This window comes from Brienomyrus brachyistius, chromosome 15 (assembly GCF_023856365.1).
Source record: "Brienomyrus brachyistius isolate T26 chromosome 15, BBRACH_0.4, whole genome shotgun sequence".
Lineage (NCBI taxonomy): Eukaryota > Metazoa > Chordata > Actinopteri > Osteoglossiformes > Mormyridae > Brienomyrus > Brienomyrus brachyistius.
Window position 1 is genome coordinate 191,128 of NC_064547.1, and position 20,239 is coordinate 211,366.

At 45.1% G+C, this 20,239-nt stretch overlaps 1 long non-coding RNA gene across 1 annotated transcript; it reads right to left on the reverse strand.

Moving 5' to 3' along the window:
* Positions 1-17,779: 17,779 nt before the first annotated feature.
* LOC125709079 (uncharacterized) lies at positions 17,780-20,180 on the reverse strand. The gene is made up of 3 exons (XR_007382602.1): positions 20,085-20,180; positions 19,556-19,709; positions 17,780-18,848 (listed from the first exon to the last, which is right to left on the reverse strand). It is a non-coding gene; the product is annotated as an uncharacterized LOC125709079 (long non-coding RNA).
* Positions 20,181-20,239: the final 59 nt, after the last annotated feature.

Consider the following 20,239-nt stretch of genomic DNA (forward strand, 5'->3'; position numbering starts at 1 on the left):
GAGACGTGAAGGCACGGCTGTACTAACCAAGCTACTGCAGCACATCACACTTCAGCTTCTTCACGACCTGCCTAACAACAAAACCTGTGATATACACCAGAGCATTCTCAGTTAGGGCTCCAAAGCTGGCTGGCAAGTAGCTATGGTCTAACACAACACCAGTGACTTGCTCAAAAGGAGAGGACCCTCTTGTGTCCCTGTCCTTTGGCATGGCTTTGAACAGCAGAAATGCCCATGTTGCCTACATCAAAAGCTTTCTTGCATATCTTGCAGTATGCCCGATGTACATTATCTGTCACATGCCCTATCCAGTACCTGAACTCAGGATTTATCGTCCATTCCACCTTAAACGTACACCTCCTTCACATGATTCTGCTCTCCCTCACTTCTGTAATTAGAAACACATTCTCTAAATTAACCATTATAGGCTACTATTTTCCTGCAACACTGCCTATTAGTGTCAAAGATATTAAATACAGTAATGCACAAAAATGTAGGCTAAACAGAAATACTGATCCAATACAGATTTTCTGTAGGCTAACTGTGGTAAACTGAACGTGAAAGCATACCTGTCACGCGTAGTGCAGTACGGGCTGGATTGAAGATCGCTCAGGGAGCGCGAGCGATCCAAAATAGACAGGCAAGCAGGAATCGGGGTAAACGAGGGTTTAATCGGGCTTCGGGGAGCCGGGAACATTAGACGCAGACTAACATCAATGACAGACAACGGGTTAGTACAAGTCAGGAACTTAAATACATGAAACAAGGCAGCAGGAAACAAGACACGACTGGGCACGATCAGGAAATCACACGTGGGTAATTAGGGGGCGTGGCACACACGAGGAGCGGACGGAGCGGGCGTCACAATACCCATATAATTCCTCTAGAGGGAGCTAACGTTCTGGGGAATAATGGAAGCTAGCTAGAACAAGAAGTTGAGCCAGAAGCCGTTAAGCCTGTTTGCAGTTGTGCAAATAAATGGCACAAGCCAAGTAATATTTATTGTGTGGTGATTGCTGGGCTTGAAGGATATCACAGGAACCTACACAAACACACAAACACAGGCATTTAGATGTAGGCTTCAAGTAGCCTAAGCTCAATTTGTTTTTAAATGAAAGAGCTCTTAGTCTAATCATTTTTAAGACTGTTATCGTCTTTGTGCTGTTTCAGATTTGGTTCACTGAATTTATTTGCTTAACAGTGGGACCACGTAGGCCTCCAAAATGATTTTAGATCGATTACCGTCATTGACAATTAGCACTATGCTAACACCTAATGGGAACTGCCATTAACAGGCTAACAGAAATTAGCATCGCCAATTTACTTGACATGTTTAACATGCGGCCTGGGTCCACATCAGATGGTATGAAGTAACAAAACTATCAGTTGCACCATATGCACTGTGGTCATACTTACAGTCATGAACTTGAGAAATTTCAATTGATGAACTGATATCCTTTTGTTCTCCTGTCAGCTACTAAGAAGCTAGAGCAACGAGAGTCAAAATATGATAAGTCGCATTAAGTTGATGTCATTGTCCAAGGTATACATAATGGAAACGAGGCGGTGGCCATTTTACTGGGGTGCGAGAGACAAGAGCAGCAAGAAAACCGGAGAAAAACTGAGTAGGGGCTATGCTGTAACAACGCGAGACCTCGACGAGAAGCACGGCAGTATTGAACATGGCGGTGCGCAGCTGACTGCAAAAAGGTTATCAATCGGATTCTTTCCACGCCAACTTATCTCTAGACAGCCTTAAAGGTAATCAAAATTCATTTCAGTTGTATCCATAAAAAAATTTAGCATCCTGGAGCACAGTGAAATTCTGAACAGTTTAGAAAATTGTATAGACGAGTACTTCGAGAGAATTGCTATGCGGAAATCAGACAAAACACCGACCACTTCCACCTGTAAAAATAACTCGTCCTCCAAGAGAAGCCGCCCCGAGGACTCCCCAGAAGCGGCTTCTCGTAATACCAACGATGTGACAGACATTTTGGAGTCTATAGATATACGACTATCCTGCTTATAGGCGCGTCTGTCCCTAATGAAAATTCTCCATAAAGAGTTCCAGGCTTTGCGTGAGTCAGTGGAGTACAGCCAACAACAGGTGGAATCACTTGCTGCAGAGAATGCGACCCTCGGGGAATCGGTAAAATCCCTCACAGATGGAATGACGCGCCTTTCGGAGGAAAATTAAAAAATAAAATAAACTATCATTGACCTCCAGGCCCGCAGCATGAGAGACAATTTAGTAATTTCAGGCATCCTGGAGAAAGCATATTTTAGCACTTTGAAATTGCTAAAATATAAAGTGCAATACAAATAAAATTTATTATTATTATTATTATAATTATTATTATTACAGTGAAAGAGTTCATTCTAACTATCAGTTGCACCATATGCACTGTGGTCATACTTACAGTCATGAACTTGAGAAATTTCAATTGATGAACTGATATCCTTTTGTTCTCCTGTCAGCTACTAAGATGCTAGAGCAACGAGAGTCAAAATATGATAAGTCGCATTAAGTTGACGTCATTGTCCAAGGTATACATAATGGAAACGAGGCGGCGGCCATTTTACTGGGGTGCGAGAGACAAGAGCAGCAAGAAAACCGGAGAAAAACTGAGTAGGGGCTATGCTGTAACAACGCGAGACCTCGACGAGAAGCACGGCAGTATTGAACTTGGCGGTGCGCAGCTGACTGCAAAAAGGTTATCAATCGGATTCTTTCCACGCCAACTTATCTCTAGACAGCCTTAAAGGTAATCAAAATTCATTTCAGTTGTATCCATAAAAAAATTTAGCATCCTGGAGCACAGTGAAATTCTGAACAGTTTAGAAAATTGTATAGACGAGTACTTCGAGAGAATTGCTATGCGGAAATCAGACAAAACACCGACCACTTCCACCTGTAAAAATAACTCGTCCTCCAAGAGAAGCCGCCCCGAGGACTCCCCAGAAGCGGCTTCTCGTAATACCAACGATGTGACAGACATTTTGGAGTCTATAGATATACGACTACCCTGCTTAGAGGCGCGTCTGTCCCTAATTGAAATTCTCCATAAAGAGTTCCAGGCTTTGCGTGAGTCAGTGGAGTACAGCCAACAACAGGTGGAATCACTTGCTGCAGAGAATGCGACCCTCGGGGAATCGGTAAAATCCCTCACAGATGGAATGACGCGCCTTTCGGAGGAAAATTAAAAAATAAAATAAACTATCATTGACCTCCAGGCCCGCAGCATGAGAGACAATTTAGTAATTTCAGGCATCCTGGAGAAAGCATATTTTAGCACTTTGAAATTGCTAAAATATAAAGTGCAATACAAATAAAATTTATTATTATTATTATTATTATAATTATTATTATTACAGTGAAAGAGTTCATTCTAACTCAGCTAAAACTCCCGGAGGACACAGTAAAAACCATCAGCTTCTATCGAGTTCACCACCTAGGAGTGAAGAGACCCGACGGACGCAGACCCAGACCAATAGTGGCTAAATTCGAGCACTTTAAACAAAAAGAACTGGTTAAAAGCCTCGGCCGGGAATTAAAAGGAACAAACTTTAGCATCAACGACCAGTTTCCCAAGGAGATCCTGGAAAGAAGGAAGATCCTGTTCCCTATAAGGAAAAAAATTCATCGACGGAGGCTCCCGTGCTGTCATCGCGGTCAACAAACTGTATGTCAGCGGATGGGTCTTTTGCCACCGGACCCGGAGCCGTACAGCATCTTCCAAATAATAAAGTCCCAGGTCCCGATGGTTTCCCAGCAGAATTCTACAAAGTATTTTGGCCAACGTTAGCACCCGTTTTTATCAGAATGGTTACTGAAATTCAGAATGATCACTCGCTATCTCCAAACATGAACTATTAGCCTGCTTCTGAAACCTGGTAAAGACCCAACGTCGAGCTACCGCCCAATCTTACTCATAGACGTAGATCTTAAAATAATTTGGCAAAGTCCTTGCCAAAAGATTAGAGAAAGTTAGTCCATTTCTTATACATCCTGACCAAACAGGTTTTTATCAAGGGTAGACACTCAGCCAATAATACACGTAGACTATTGAATGTTATAGACTATTGCTCCATTAACAAATTAGAAACCACGGTTATATCTCTAGATGCAGAGAAAGCATTTGACAAAGTAAATTGTAAATTTCTATTTGCAGTTCTACATAAATTTGGATTTAGTTCATCCTTCATAAGCTGGATTAAAACACTATACAGCTCTCCAAATGAATGTATTAGGACAAATGAACTATTTTCTCGAAGCCTCCGTTTGCAGAGGGGCACCAGGCAGGGCTGCCCGCTCTCTCCCTCGCTTTTTGTTATCTTCATTGAGCCACTAGCAGCGGAGATTAGACAAAATTTACATATTAAAGGAATTCAAACAGAAAAAATAGACCATAAGATAAGCCTTTATGCAGATGACGTATTACTCTTTCTTAGGAACTCACCAGCCTCTCTTCTTAAGACAATATCACTTATAGATAAGTTCTCATCTATATCAGACTACTCCGTCAACTGGAGCAGACCAACAGTTCTGCCTTTGAATTGTAATTTCCAAAACACAACTGCTACTCCGTTGCTGTCAGGTAACCTCAGATACTTAGGCATACATTTTTCCACCAGGCTCTCAGACTTGGTACAGATGAATGACATTCCAGTATTAAAAATGGTAGAAGATGATTTCATGCGATGGAAAACTCTACCTATATCACTCATGGGTATAATTGCCACCATTAAAATGAAGATCCTGCCTAAAATCAACTACTTGTTCTCAATGATCCCTAATATTGCTTGGTTTATATCACTAGACACAAGCATCTCATCATTTTTATGGGAGAATAAACCATCGCGAATAAGATTAAAAACCCTACAAAATGCTAAAGGTGATGGTGGTCTAGAACTACCAAATTTCTATCACTACTTCTTAGCCAACAGATTGCAGTATGTATCAAATTGGATTAAATCAAGCCCAGTAGACAGTCCATGGCTGGACTTAGAACAAGCAATCAGTGGAGAAGTAAAAAATCTCTGATCTACCCTTTATAAGTCGTAGCATGAAGTGTTATAACTGTTTTAAAAGCCTTAGTAACCTCATTGACAGCCTGGTGGGAATTTTTAAAAATAACCAGGTCTGCACTTAGCCCTGTAATCTAACACCCATTTGGAACAATCCAGATATTTGCCAAAAAAAGAAAGCATTGAACTTTCCTGTATGGCGTGATAAAGGGATTATAAATCTATAAATAGATGACTCAATTTCCCTCCCAACCTCAAAATGGGAGCAAGATCTATCCATTGATCCCGAGCAAAACGTTTTGAATCAAATACATTTAAACCCTTTCAAAATGACTAAAAGTCCCAACTTGCAACTTGTACAATACAAAACTCTCCATTGAATACACTACACAGGACAAAGGATGTTCCAAATAGGCCTTAAACACTCAAACTTATGTACCCACTGCTCAGGTAACTTTGTGGAGAACTACAGTACATGCATGCAATATGGTCCTGCACACCGGTGCAGAAGTTCTGGCAGATGATATGTGAAGATCTATCAGTATGGTTTAATTGTCATATCCCAACCTCACCCACACTGTATATTTTAGGAGATGCAAGTGAATTAGATATGGAAGAAAATAAGGCACACATAATCCTTACTGCCTTAGGCATTGCAAAGAAAACTATCTTCATGAACAGGAAATCAAAAAATAATTTATGTATTACTCAGCATAGAAATTTACTGTTAGACCACTTAAGTATGGAGAGAATATCTGCTCCATTCCAAAATAAACAATTATGTGAATTGGATTCTCTCTGGTCCACTCTCTCTCTGGGCCAATTCCATTATATGGGGGGGGGTGGTCGGCTGTGGTCTCGTCTCCTCGGGATCCTGGCGGATGGCGGGGTTGGGCCCTCGAGCAATGGGCGTCTAGTGGCTTCTTGGGATGGCTGCCGTTTTATGATGTCTGGGTGTTTGCCCTGGCTGGGGGTGGTGGGGGGGAGCTTGGGCGGGTGCTAACTGGTGGTTATGGGGCGTGGGGTCTGGAGTGCTGGTGGTGGCAGGGGCTGGCCCTGGGAGGGGCGGTTGACCTCTTTGGTGCAGGCCTCGGTACGGGGTTCGAGGCTGTGGCGCCCGGGGCCTGGCCATCTCTTCGGTGGGTGCCTCCCTGCGCCGGGGTGGCCTGTGCTTCCCCCGGGGTGCCGCCGAGGGTGGGGGAGGGGTGGGGTGGGTTTTGGTGCTGGCGGTGCCCTGGAGGCCCCGGGTCCGGGTCCGGTCCTTCCCGCTCGGCGGGGGGGGCTGGGGTGCCTACTAAGGCAGCTGGTTAGCTGGCTTTCTTTTTCCAGGGGGTGAATAATCTGCCCCCTGGCCTTATGAATCCTAGCCCCTCTCCCCCCTAATTCACAACATGCCACGCACACATGTAGGACCTCTGGGGGGGGGGGGGGGGGGGCGTATGCCGTGCATACTACGGTGGGGAGGGCCATTTACGTGGCCTTACTCACTCTGTTGCGCGGCCTTCTGCCTCCCCGTTTTAATTGCACTTTAGTCATCACATACCAGTATACACACGGGGCCTTGGGGGGCGGGGGCACTACTCAGAGGCTTGGTGGCATCCCCCGTCAATTTTAAATTCATCTTAGTTTCTCAACTGTCATACTCACCCTTACACTACATACAGTCTCATACATCACCACACGCCTCCAACACTCTACCTTTCACACAGGTGCATGGGGGAGGAGAGTGGGAGGGTCTTCCTACTCCCCTGCTTCCTGCCGGGGGTGTGGGGGGGGCGCTTGGGTGGTCGCTCGGCTGGTGGCGCCCTGGGGTCGTGGCTGGTTGCATTCTCCCGCACGTCGGAGGGCAGTTCGGAGTGAATGGGCCTATTACATTTACATTTACATTTACAGGATTTGGCAGACGCCCTTAGCCAGAGCGACTTACATAAGTGCTTTGAGACTCTGCAATGAATTTCCGATGCTAGCTCAATAAGGACCCAAGCTATGAATACTATCTCTGAGAACTCCATTGAGTAGTGCAGAATTTTTATTTTTTTTTATAAATTTTTTTTTTAAACACACACCAGAATAAGAGTCGAGAAAGAATATAGAAGTTCTACGTCAGGTATTTCTGAAAAAGAAAAGTCTTGAGTCGTCGCTTGAAGACAGTCAAGGATTCAGCTGTTCGGACATCTAGGGGGAGTTCATTCCACCAATTAGGTGCCAGGACAGAGAAGAGCCGAGATGCGTGTCTTCCTTGTGCCTTGAGGGGAGGAGGGACCAGTCGAGCAGTGCTGGAGGATCGGAGAGATCGTGGTGCAGAGCGGGGTGTGATGAGGTCCTTTAGGTAGGATGGTGCCAGAGAATTTTTGGCTTTGTATGCGAGCATCAGTGTTTTGAATCTGATGCGTGCAGCTACAGGAGGCCAGTGGAGGGAGTGCAGCAAAGGAGTGGTGTGGGAGAACTTGGGAAGGTTGAAAACAAGACGAGCAGCTGCATACTGAATCAGTTGGAGGGGACGGATGGCGCTCAGTGGTAAACCCGCTAGAAGCGAGTTACAGTAGTCAAGGCGTGAGATGACGAGGGACTGGACGAGTATCTGGGTAGCCTGAGTGGAAAGAAATGGACGTATCCTCCTGATGTTAAAGAGGAGAAACCGACAAGAGCGAGAAAGACTGGCGATATGTGAGGAAAATGACAACCGATCATCTATGGTAACTCCAAGGTTTCTAGCAGAAACCGAAGGACGGATCAGGGAGTTGTCGAAAGAGATCGCAAGGTCCTGGAGGGGGGATGAGTCAGCCGGGATGTAAAGCAGCTCAGTTTTACTAGTGTTGAGTTTTAGCTGGTGAGTGGTCATCCAAGATGAGATGTCGGCCAAGCATGTAGAGATCTTAGTGGAGACATGAGTGTCTGAGGGAGGGAAGGAGAGGATGAGTTGAGTGTCATCGGCATAGCAGTGGTAGGAGAAGCCATGTGAGGATATAACTTCGCCAAGAGATTTAGTGTAGAGGGAGAATAGGAGAGGGCCAAGAACCAAGCCCTGAGGGACACCGGTGGAAAGACAACGTGGAGTAGATGTGGATCCATTCCATGTCACTTGGTATGTTCGGCCTTCTAGGTAGGAAACCAGCCAGCGCCAGGCCAGGCCACCAATGCCAAGACTCCTAAGGATGGATAGGAGAGTTTTGTGGTTGACCGTGTCAAATGCTGCTGATTGGTCAAGAAGGATGAGGACAGATGACAGTTTGGCCGATCTGGCAGCATGTAGCTTCTCAGTGACTGCTAAGAGGGCAGTCTCTGTAGAGTGAGCTGCTTTAAAGCCAGACTGATTAGGATCCTGGAGGTTGTTCTGAGAGAGATAGAGAGAAAGCTGGTTGTAGACTGTACGTTCGAGGATTTTTGAAAGGAAGGAAAGAAGCGATACTGGTCGGTAGCTGCAAGTGTCTGAGGGATTTAGAGTGGGTTTTTTTAGGATGGGAATGACCCTGGCTATTTTGAATGCTGTTGGTACATGACCGGAAGTTATGGAGCCATTAATGATAGTCGTGATGAAGGGGAGAAGGTCTAGAGAGATTGTCTGAAACAATGCAGAAGGGATTGGATCAAGTGGGCAGGTGGTAGGGTTGGAAGATGAGATGACTTTCATGATCTCATCTGCCGTAAGACCGGAAAACTGGGCCAGTGAGGGGGGAGGGAAATCCTTAGTGTGTAGTGTAGTGGATGAGGGAGAGAATGTCTGACAGATTCTGTCAATCTTCTCGGCAAAGAAGTTGGCAAAATCTTCAGCAGTCAGGAAGGAAGGAGCAGGAGGAGGGGGAGGGTTGAGAAGAGATGAAAAGATGTTATGGAGTTTGCGAGGATCTCGTGAGGATAATTCTAGTTTGTCTTTGTAAAAGGCAGTTTTAGCTGCAGTCACGTCCATAGAGAATTTGGATAGCAGAGTACGGTAGGAAGACAGATCTGCATCAAGCTTAGATTTCTTCCACGTCCTCTCTGCTACCCGCAATTCTCTTCGGTTAGTACATAAGAACATAAGAACTATACAAACGAGAGGAGGCCATTCGGCCCATCAAGCTCGCTTGGGGAGAGCTAAACTAATAGCTCAGAGTCGTTAAAATCTTATCTAGCTCTGATTTAAAGGAACCCAAGGATTCAGCTTGCACTACATTATCAGGAAGGCTATTCCATACTCTGACTACACGCTGTGTAAAGAAGTGCTTCCTTAAATCCAGCTTGAAATGTTCTCCCGCTAATTTCCACCTATGGCCACGAGTTTGTGTATTTAAACTAATGCTGAAGTACGTAATGCAGCTGAAAGCCAAGGAGTAGGCCGAGTTTTCCTTGGTTTGGAAGACAGCGGGCAGAGGTTGTCCAAGGATGTGTAAAGTGAGGAGATGAGAGTATCAGTTGCAGACTCCAGTGCCAAGGAGGAAAAGGAGTCAGGGTCAGGAAGGTAAGACAGGGTGCAGGAAGCAACAGAAGAAGCGGAGACAGAGTGGAGGTTTGGTCGAGTGGGGAGGAAACGTTGAAAACTGGGATTGGGCAAGACGGGTAGGGCAATGGTAAAGGATACAAAGTGGTGATCAGAAATGTGTAGAGGAGTAGAAGAGATGTCAGTAGCCGGAGAGGGGCGGCTGAAAACCAGGTCGAGGACGTTATCTCCTTTGTGTGTAGGAGAGGAGCTGTTGGATGTTAGAGAGAAGGAATCGAGAAAAGGGAGGAGACCAGAAGAAGGGAGCTTGTCATGGGGGAGGTTGAAGTCACCAAGGAGAATGAGAGAGGAGCTGTCAGTGGGGAAGAGACTGAGGAGAGTATCAAGCTCCTCTAGAAAGCAGCCTAGGGGGCCAGGAGGGCGGTAGACAACAATGATCCGAATATCGAGTGGAGAGGTAACAGCAACTCCATGGAATTCAAAGGATGAAATGTTGAGATGGGGCAGAGAGAGGGGCGTGTAGCACCAGTTCCGAGTTACCAATAGACCTGTGCCACCACCCCTGCCAGTCTGGCGAGGAGAGTGAGAGAAAACATAAGCAGAGGAGAGAGCTGCCGGGGTAGCCGAGTTCTCAGGCGATATCCAGGTCTCCGTCAGAGCCAGAAAGTCAAGAGAGTGGTGTGAAGCAAGGGCAGAAATGAAATCAGCCTTCTTTACAGCAGACTGGCAATTCCAGAGGCCACCCAACACGCTTCGCTGTGACTGGGGTGTTATGGGAGGGTAGACAAGATTACTGAGAGTGCGGCGCCTGGATGTTGGATGAGATATTCTAGGTCTCAAAGATAAGTGCACTGGTATATGTCTAAGGCACATGTCTGTAGTGATGGTGTGAGAGATTGCGAAGTAGAGGATAGGATAGAGTAGGAGAGAAAGGTTTAGAAGCAGTAGTAACAACTAGACTGTTTACCTTTATCCGCCACAGACACAGGTGTCTGTGGCGGTGTCACCTTCAATTTAAACTCAGTAAGCCCTGCCCCTTGTCTGTGTATGTTGTGGGGATGTGTGTATGGTGTATGTGCATGGCTGCGAGGTGTGTTTGCGGGGTGTCTGTGTGGATGGTGGCGGCCTGGGTCCGTGCTTGCTGCTCCGTCCTGGGTGCGGTTGGTCTCCTGGGCATGGTTGCTGGCCCCTTTCCACTGGCTGGTGGCCCGGGGGGGGCTCGGGCCTCTCCAGCGTGGGTGAGGCTCTCTACTGGGGGCTGGTCGGCCCTCGGCCGCCTGGGGTCCTAGGGGCCCTGGCCTTAGCTCATATGGGAGTGGCCGCGCCCTCGCATTTGGGAACCCACCTCTGGTTCTTTGGGGCTCATGCCCTTTTGGCTGCGGGGGCTGCGTCTGGGACCTCCCTCCTCCCCCGGCTGGAGTGGAGGCATGGCTGTTATTGGGACGTGGGGCCCGGCTCTTCCGTGCTCTTTGGGTGCTGCGTACGTCCTGGTCCTCCCGGGCCTGTCTCCGCCGACCTCTGGCTCTTGTGGGGTGTGGTTGCGGCCTCCCACCCTTGCTATTTAGTCCATTTCATGTTGAAAACACACGCACACAACACACGCACACAACACACGCACCCTAGCCTGCATCTCGCCTACACAATTGAGCACACATGCACGTATACTTGCACGCATCCATCCAAGCACACACTAAGATTTTATATGCTTGTATAGTTGTGTTACTTTCTTCACTTTTTAATTTTGTTTGTTCCTGAATTCATCCATTTCTGGATAATTTCACATTTCTGAATTTATCCACTCTTGACATGTTTCTCACTTATTCCTTTTTTCTTTTTCCTTCTTTTTTCCCTCCTAATCTGTCCCTCCTCTTCGGCCAGCTCACCCACTGCAAAATTTTGTATGTGTTCAAAATAAAATAAATAAATAAAATAAAAAAAAGAAATCGATTAATATGAGGAGTCTATACAGAGTTTATAGAGCCCCTCATGGTAAAGCAAACATGTTTGGCAGAGCAGTGCATTCAGACCTCGATTCTGCTAAAGCTGCCGGACAGGACAAAGGGGAAAAAAAAGAAGAAGGTGGGGGTCAGTGCAGCAGTGGATAGTTCAGGTCCAGAAAGTAAAAATCCAGACCAAGATTTAGTTTCAACCAACCAGCTGAGTACTCTGTGTCTGTGGCACTTTACACAACTAGTTGTTTGAAACAAAATCCAGGACTGGATTTTTACTCTCTGGACCCAAACTATCCACTTCTGGATCAGTGTCATTCTTAAAGTCGTGTTTCAACTTCTGGCAAAGTTCTCCCAGGAGCCCATCTCTGTTGTATGTACATTTGACATGTAATTCATTCCTGCCCAGATCCCTGACAAACAGTTGGAGGCAGAGTTACTTACTATCAGAGTATGTGAATTTATACACACACCAGCGGCTGTGACAGAATAAGATATGTCCTGTATACTGCTGCCACATAGTGGACACAAGGAAGACTGCAATCAATTCTAAAATCAGTCAGTCAACATGCTACCGCCACAGACTATTATTTGGAAGTGATAAAACTTCAGAGAACAATATGAATATAAAAATACAGATGTAGTAAGTATATTGTGCAAAATGTATCTTCATCTTAACTACGCTGAATGGTGGAGTGAGAGAGAGTGAGAGCCTGTCCCAGAGTAAGTGATCCTCACCTGGAGGCCCATCAGTGAAGAAGAGGATGAAGAGGAGCATCAGAGGAGCCTTAAGTGTGACCTCGGATCTGTGGAGACTGACACTCACTTCCTGACTCTCCATAACTTCACTGCCTCCCTTTTTCTGGGTTTTAAATGTTTAAAAATCATCCATCTATCTTTGATAAAAATAAACTGTTTGTGCACTGATACATTTTCTCTCTATTTCTTGTCTGTAATAAGGAAAACAGTTTGATGCTGCTTTTGTCCTGCTCTTACCAGGAATAAATATTTTGATTACATCTAGAATCTTATTTTAGAAACATGATTTCATAGCAAAATTATTGATAGCTGGCCTTCACAGTGAATCATTCATGCTCACAGTTTAAACTACAAACAAATTAATCAAATAAGTCTAGTTCTTTTCTAAACTGTTACTTCCTCATATTGCAAATGAGCAAAGAGCAGTGAAATCAGACTTATTCTGAACAGCAGAAATGTCGTCATACAGGATGTGAGTGTGAGACTCTGCAGAAACACTGTGTGCTGCATACAGAGGGTCTGACCTCAGGCCTTTGTTTCAGTCTTTATTATGTTTTATACAGTTTTAAAATGTCACTGCAGTAGGTCCTTTTAATATCTGTGGATCAGTACAAATCAAGAAGTCCATTAGGAAGGTGTCTGTATGACAGGGGCGGGGGTGTCCTGGGGGGAGGGGGGCAAAGTCAGGTGATTCACTTCATCTGGGTCTTATCAGCAGTCCTGTCAGACTGAGTGCTGTTTGTCTTTCTCTCAGCACCACAATGGTGTTTCACACATAATGGGGTCCGTGGGCGTCCTCAGTCATATTCAGGCTTTCAAAGCTCATCAATCATAAAAAGTCACATGGATCTGACACTGTTATATTCATTTGTTTAAATTCAATGAAAATACTATATATTACAGCTAGTTGGTGGATCCGTCTGCTCTTTATCTGCTCCTCACTGGCATACCTGGGTCTCTCTACAGTGCTTCCCTGAAGCATCAGAACCATTTATAAGGGAATCTATGTGTGGCTGCCCTCTAGTGGATAAACAAAATTCAGCTACTTACATAGCTTGACTGTATTTCCCTCCTAGTTTAGTTTAGTTCCTAATTTAATCTATCTGATGAAGCTGAAGGCAGAGATGGAAATTAGTTTAGTCATGACTTCAGACAAGGGATTCTGTACAATCAGAGATGGAGCTGCTGGTTGGGCTGGTCATCTTTTTCTGACTGATGTAGCTCTGGATGTAAAGTTACAAACTGCTTAATATGTATCAATCTGTTTTATAATGTTCACACAAAAAAGTGCTTTTAATGTGTTTGCACCTTGTATCTCCCACAATGTGCTTCTGCATTTGATTCCTTCTTGACTTGGAGGTAAAGAGATTTAACTGGATGGATTTTACTTTTGTGAAGCACTACAGTCCAAAGCTGAACTGATTATTCAAAGCTTTCTGGTTTTTAAGTAAAACTACTTCATTTAAATTATCTGTAACCCACTTTGCGCCTTTCTAGACTCAACAAAGCATCATTGCCAACAAAATATGTTACAATTAAATCAGGTAAAGAAGTTTCATTTGGAATTTACTGATCCAGGTTTTCAGAACCATGGACAGCAACTGGATTTACTGTCATTTAATGGGATTGAAAGCAGAAAACACAGGGATGTTTTCAATTGATGTTGTCTTTCTTTTTACTTTTGATATGCCGTCTTCCTCCTTAGTTGATATGTGAGGCTGCTGTCAGCTGAGACAAACTGGTGTGATTTGTGATTGGATGGGATGGTGGTGTGATTGGAGCGATAAGTGGGCGGTCCTGATTTAATGCGTACATCACCCTCTAAAAGAGTCCCTGATTGGTGGGCCCTGACAAGGAGGCGTGACCTAATAACCCCAAACCGTTTAAGTTTGTGGAATTTGTTTTTAATAATAACCAATTTCATAAAAATACTAAATGTTTTGTAAAGTATCAATTTATTAATCATGTATTAAAACAAATAATGACCAGTATAAAAGACATATACAAAACTATGCAAAAGTCTTGGGCCGTCAAATAAAATGATGTTCATCTTGGTCTAGAATTATAATATTTTGTCCATCAAAGAGTGGCAGCCCAGTCATTTCAAAATCTCTTCTAAGTCAGTACAGCATTTGCACCAACCATCTAATACACCCATATATTTTTGACTTGACCATTAACACAACTCCTATGGCTAATCAATACATCATTAACATTTGTTTAATAATTAAATTGAGCGAGCTGGTGGTGAAATTTAACAAATACATGGAATGGCTGAGGTGCCCCTGAGGAGAGATTTTGTAACCAAAGCGTGGTTCATCTAGTGATCCAACAAGGCATCAGCAACTTTTTGGAGAAAAGGAGAAATTCTTGTTAGTTTTTATTGTGTTACTTTTCATTTGCATATATTTTAATGATAATTGTGTTTTTGTTCTGAGCAAATATACAAAACCCAGATAAATAGCATTAAACATTTTCTTTGATGGCCCAAGACTTTTGCATAGTACCGCATTTTTTCAGAATTAATAGACAATTTAATAAAATCCAGTCTAACCTTCACTAGTTAACTATTATTAAACATTAACCAGCAAGTGGCAGCAAAGCGCTTGTGAATAAGTGGCCAATACGTGGTTGTACAGGTTCCCAACAGATAATCCAACACTGCAGATCAACCTCTCTGTGTTTAACTGACTCTCTTGCTATGACTGTACAGACTTAGCAGGGTCAAGTGAAAGAGGCCTCACTGCAGTTAACATAACCGTGTACCTCGGCCGGTTGGGGAGGTTCTTACCATCTGTCCGCAGGGGGTCCCTGCTTTTGGGGTATCCACTCTGCGGGGGGGGATCCAATAGAGGAGGAGGAGGGACTCAACCTGGATGTCTTTTGTCTTATGCAGTCTGAGAGTTGACTGAATGCTGGGGCGGGGGTAGTTTTTCCTCTGTGGTGGGGTGTCTTGGGCTCTGTGGGGCCAGCTGATGCCACTGCCTTTGGCCCCGGTCTGGATGGGCCTGGGCCCCCCACCTTGGATGGATTTCGGGGGGGGGGGGGGTGCCTATGGGGGTCAGCGGGGGAGATGGCTCCAGAGGGGGGGGAACTTTGCCCCCCGCCATTCCTTTCCTCCCCATCCCGAAGTGCCTCCCTTCTCCCACTCCATCACACCACCACACACGTAGGGCTTTGAGGTGCAGGTGCGTTGCTGGGATACAGGGGAAGTATCCCTCCTCTGTCCCCTCGCGACCACATGTACCTCATTCATAAACTACAACGTAGACACTCATTACTTACTCTCTCACAACACATACATTTAGGGCCTTGGGGGTGGGTACACAGAATGGCATCCAGAGGGCGGTCTGTTCATTCAGCCTTACCTCTGGTGCCAGGGCCCACATCTCAATTTTAATCACACATAGACATTGAGGGTTCTGGGGAGGGGCCGAGCTAACACCAGCTGTTGGTCGGCAGGGGATGGTTATCGCTATGCCCTTCACCTGTTTTAAAAGCACTTTAGAACAACACGCACCAACAACACATCTGAGCGGGCGAAGGGGGGCATGGGGTCTTTTCACACTCCCGTTCTCTGTTCGCCATTTGCAGCTGGGGGCTGAGAGGAAGAGCTGTGGCCCCGCCGCCACACTCCATGCCGGTGGATGGGGCCCCCGGCCGCTGGTGCGTTGGTGGTTCTCGATGTCCAGGGCTGGGTGCTTGGGTGGGTGCTGGCTCACCCTCGGCGGTTGCCTGGCGGGGTCTGGCCCTCGTGGCTCTGTCGGCCCTTGCTGGGGGTTGGGGGGGCCCTTGGATCTCTGGGCCCAGGGCCTGGTCTGTTCTGGTGGGGCCGGCCGCCGGCGGAGCTTGCGGGCTCACCGCCACGGCCCCCTGGGGCTCCTGCACTGTGGCTGCCGGATGGCCTCCCTCCGGAGCTCTCCTCTGCCCTTTTCTGGGTGAGGGATGCTATTCTCCCTGCGGTGGTCCTCCGGGGGCTCCCATGCCCTGGAGGGCCTCTGGATGTCTGGGGTCCGGGCCTCCTCCGTGTCTGCTTCATGTCCTGAGGGATGGGGCTGTGGCTCCCCACACACACTACTAGACATTTACATGGAGAAACCTTTTGAAGACCGGCGCGCTCACAGATACAGGTGTGCACACAGGGGTACAAACAGGTTCTCACAGACACAAACAGGAGTACAAACAGGTTCTCACAGACACACGCAGGTGTACAAACAGGTTCTCACAGACACACGCAGGTGTACAAACAGGTTCTCACAAACACACACTGTCTTTATCGGCTGTTGCTCCTTAACATGCTCATTGTGATTCGTACAGATGTTGGTTGTTGTTTTCTCTCATCAGCAGGTATTGAAGCAGATTATCTGTGGTTTTCTTTCTTCTTAATTGTTTTTCTCTTTTCCCTCCCTCCCTCTCTATTTACCTTCCTCTCCGTTTTCGTCCTTCTGTCCCCCTCTCTCTCGAGGAAATAAATAAAAATAAATAGAAATAAAGTAGTCCTCCGCAGAGGGGGGGTGGTGGAGGGAATATATATATATATATATATATATATATATATATATATAACCATTTATTTCCAGCTTGTCTGACTCATTCTGCTCCACGAAGGTCATCTCCTCTGCCAGCTTCCTCTAACACAGGGAGACCCTCTGCTTCTCTCTGATTGGTTCCCGCTTTCTACAGGAGGTCCAGTGCAGCTGAATGGTGATGATGGTGCAAATCAGATAAGACACACCAGTCCCAGCTTTCAGTACAGCATCCAGAACCTGCTCCCACCTGTCAGACATCAGTGTGTCTGTCAGTCACACGTATCACAATTAAACCTGAAGAACAGAAGAGTGAATCTATTCTGACTGAAGTAAAACCATCTTGATGATCAACAGCAGCACCGATAAGCCCAGTCCTACATGCAGAGCCAGCTGGACCAAAGAGCTGAATAAGAGGGTGGATTTGAACAGTAAAGTCTTACGTGCTTTATAGCAACACGGTACAGCCATCTGTACTACTGTATTACACAGGTTACATGTGAGGAACAGGAGACATTAACAAAGAGCATGAAAATAGCTAGAGATTATCACACAACATGTTACACTATTTTGTAAAAACAGGCCTGCAGTCGTTCCCCAGCAGCATAGGGCACAAGGCAAGGGCTCACCCTGGATGGGATGGGATCTCAAGTTTATTATTAATAAAATAAAATAAAAAATAATATCTTTTTCTCTTAAAATTAAAATGACAGTTTCCCATTACTGTGTGATCAGGTAAATGCTGCTAGCTGGATCCCCACACTACTGTAAATGCTGCTGAATGCTTACCTCAGTTTTTCATTATCCCCTCCTTCTTCCTCATGTGCAGAGAAAAGGAGAGCAGTGGAAACAGGAGAAAGGATCGTTAATAAAAAGCAGTGCTCTGTTAGTCAATAAAGACTAAGAAAAGGTCACTCTTGAAACTGAAATATAAATTATGAAAGGTATTCTACAGAGAAAATGATTAGATGGAGAACAATGAATTAGTGTCATGACCAAAGTATTCACATCCCACGGCACTGATAGTGAACAGGTGAGATAAATGATTTTATTAACATATTATAATGTATTTATTGTAGCAGGGTGGCACAGTGGTTTGCAATGTCACCTCACACGTCTGGCACGTGTGCTCAAGTCTCTACCAGAGTTCTGTGTGTGTGGAGTTTGCATGTTCTCCCCGTGTCATTGTGGGGTTTCCTCCAGGTACTCTGATTTCCCCCCATAGTCCAAAAACATGCTGAGGCTAATTGGAGTTGTCAAATTGCCGGTAGGTGTGCTTGTGCGAGAGAATGGAGTGTGAGTGTGTCCTGCAATGGGTTGGCACCCTGTCATGGGACGTACCCTGCCTTGCGCCCATAGGGACCCTGAATTAGACAAGCAGTTTCAGACAATGGATGGATGCAGCACTGGAACAGATATTACAGAGTACAACTGTAACACTGGCCTACGCTGCAATGAAAAACCACCTACAGACATGTTAGTCAGTCTTCACACAATTAGACTGATCATAAACTAGAAGACACACATTCTATATTAGAGACACCAATTAGGCTGACTGTGTGTTTTTGGATTGTTGGAGGAAACCCACACAGCATGTAGAGAACATGCAAACTCCACACAGAAAGAGCAGAAGCCAGATTCAAACCCCTGAACATGGAGGTGTGAAGCAACAGCGCCACCTACTGGACCACCGTGCCACTATCATTGAAACAATAATCCCAATAAATAATTGTTTCACAACAGCTGATAAATATCCCCACAAAGAAGCACAAACCCCTTTGTGAGTGAAACTGCTGGGTTTCAAAAATAAAATAAAATTAGTATTTATCTATTTATATTCAAGCACAAAGGATTCACAGGCAGATTTAAATCAATTACTTACGTTTGACAGTTATATGAACTGGAATCTGCAGGTTTCCAGCAGCACACCAATGCCAGCCAGTGTCCTTCCTCTCCAGCCCACTCATTGTCACAATGAAGGTTTTATTTTCTGTTTCATCCCTGATCAGGACAGGCCTCCCATCCAAACTCGCTGATCTCTCTGATGCACAGGAACCCCCAATCTTACACCACATCCTATGTCTTTTGTTGTTTCCATAGTAACACTGACACTGTCTCCATCCACACCCGTCACCTCCTGTTTGTCCACTGACAGCCCTGGAGGACCTGAACACACAGGTAAAACACTCAAAGATTTGCATAGCAATGAAATGTTTATGAATATCATCAGCTCATTACAACATGCATATGTAAATGTTTGCCCAATAAACTGATATTTTTTAACATATTACTTATCATATTTAACCTCATGAAGTCACCCAATTTAGCTGACACTGTTACTTCTTCCAAGTCTCGTTTATCATATTGAATTAAATTAAAATGCAGATTTTTTAAATATTAAAACATTTTTTCCTTCAGTGTTTGCGTTAATGTCCTTCCTTCTTGACTCAATGACATGTTACATACTGTGCATCTCATTGGCTACAGTCTGCAGTACAGACATCTTCCCATGAGTGACTGACAGATTAACCCGATCAAAGAGGCTCCACTGATCTTCACACCACACCAGTACCGATCAGAGTCCTCAGCTGTCAGATTGTTGATGGTCACAGTGAAGACTCGCTAGTCAGGATCATCTCTGACTGACACTTTACCCTCCTGTGGAGAGTCAGTGTGTACTATGGGAGTACATGACCTCACATGATACCCTCTGCACCAGTATTTCACATGAGTTTTATATCTGTCACCATAGAAACATGGGATTGTAACAGATCATCCTTTCTGTACACAGACCCATTTCACTGTGGACACACTGTCAGCACCTGTGGGAAAAATAATTAGCTGAACAAGGATTTTCCACAATATATTGTTACCTGGTACATTGGGCGGAGCTTAATTCTCCGCTTCTGACGTCATAAGAGGAAGTGGCTTATCCTTGATGCTGATTGGTCGAGGGTTTATGCCCATATATGATATCAATACATGCTTATGCCACGTGTTGCCGATAGGGTGGTTTGGGAGATTAAACTTTAATAGAATAAAAATACATTACATGTATTTTATTAATGTGGTTTTTGATTACGTTTTTAAGGTATAATAAAACATAGAGCAGGATGATGGCAAGCTAGCGCATACACGTTCAGCGGGGGCGTCCGTCCGGCCCTTGTGTTGTTAGTAAGCGCCGCGGCGTATTTTAAAAGAAGAAAGCACCAAAAGAAGGAAAACTTTAGGGTTATTTTAAAAATAAAAGCAGGGTTATTTTAAGCAGACATGCCCGAAAGAAGTAGCAGAAGAGCAAATTTAAACAAGCGCAAGCGAAACCAGTAAACATACAGCCGGCGTTTTAAAAGAAGCGATCATTCATTACATTTAACCAACACGAAAGACTTTAGTTATATTTACCAGGTTGGAGAAAGCATGTAAGCGGCAAACTTTTAGAAGAAATAGGCCGAAACGATACCGGAGCTCCTACACATGCGACTGCCCTGTTTGAACAACGCGGGGCGGAATGGACGATCGCTAGTCCAGCGCTTGGCGCATGCGCACCCACACCGACG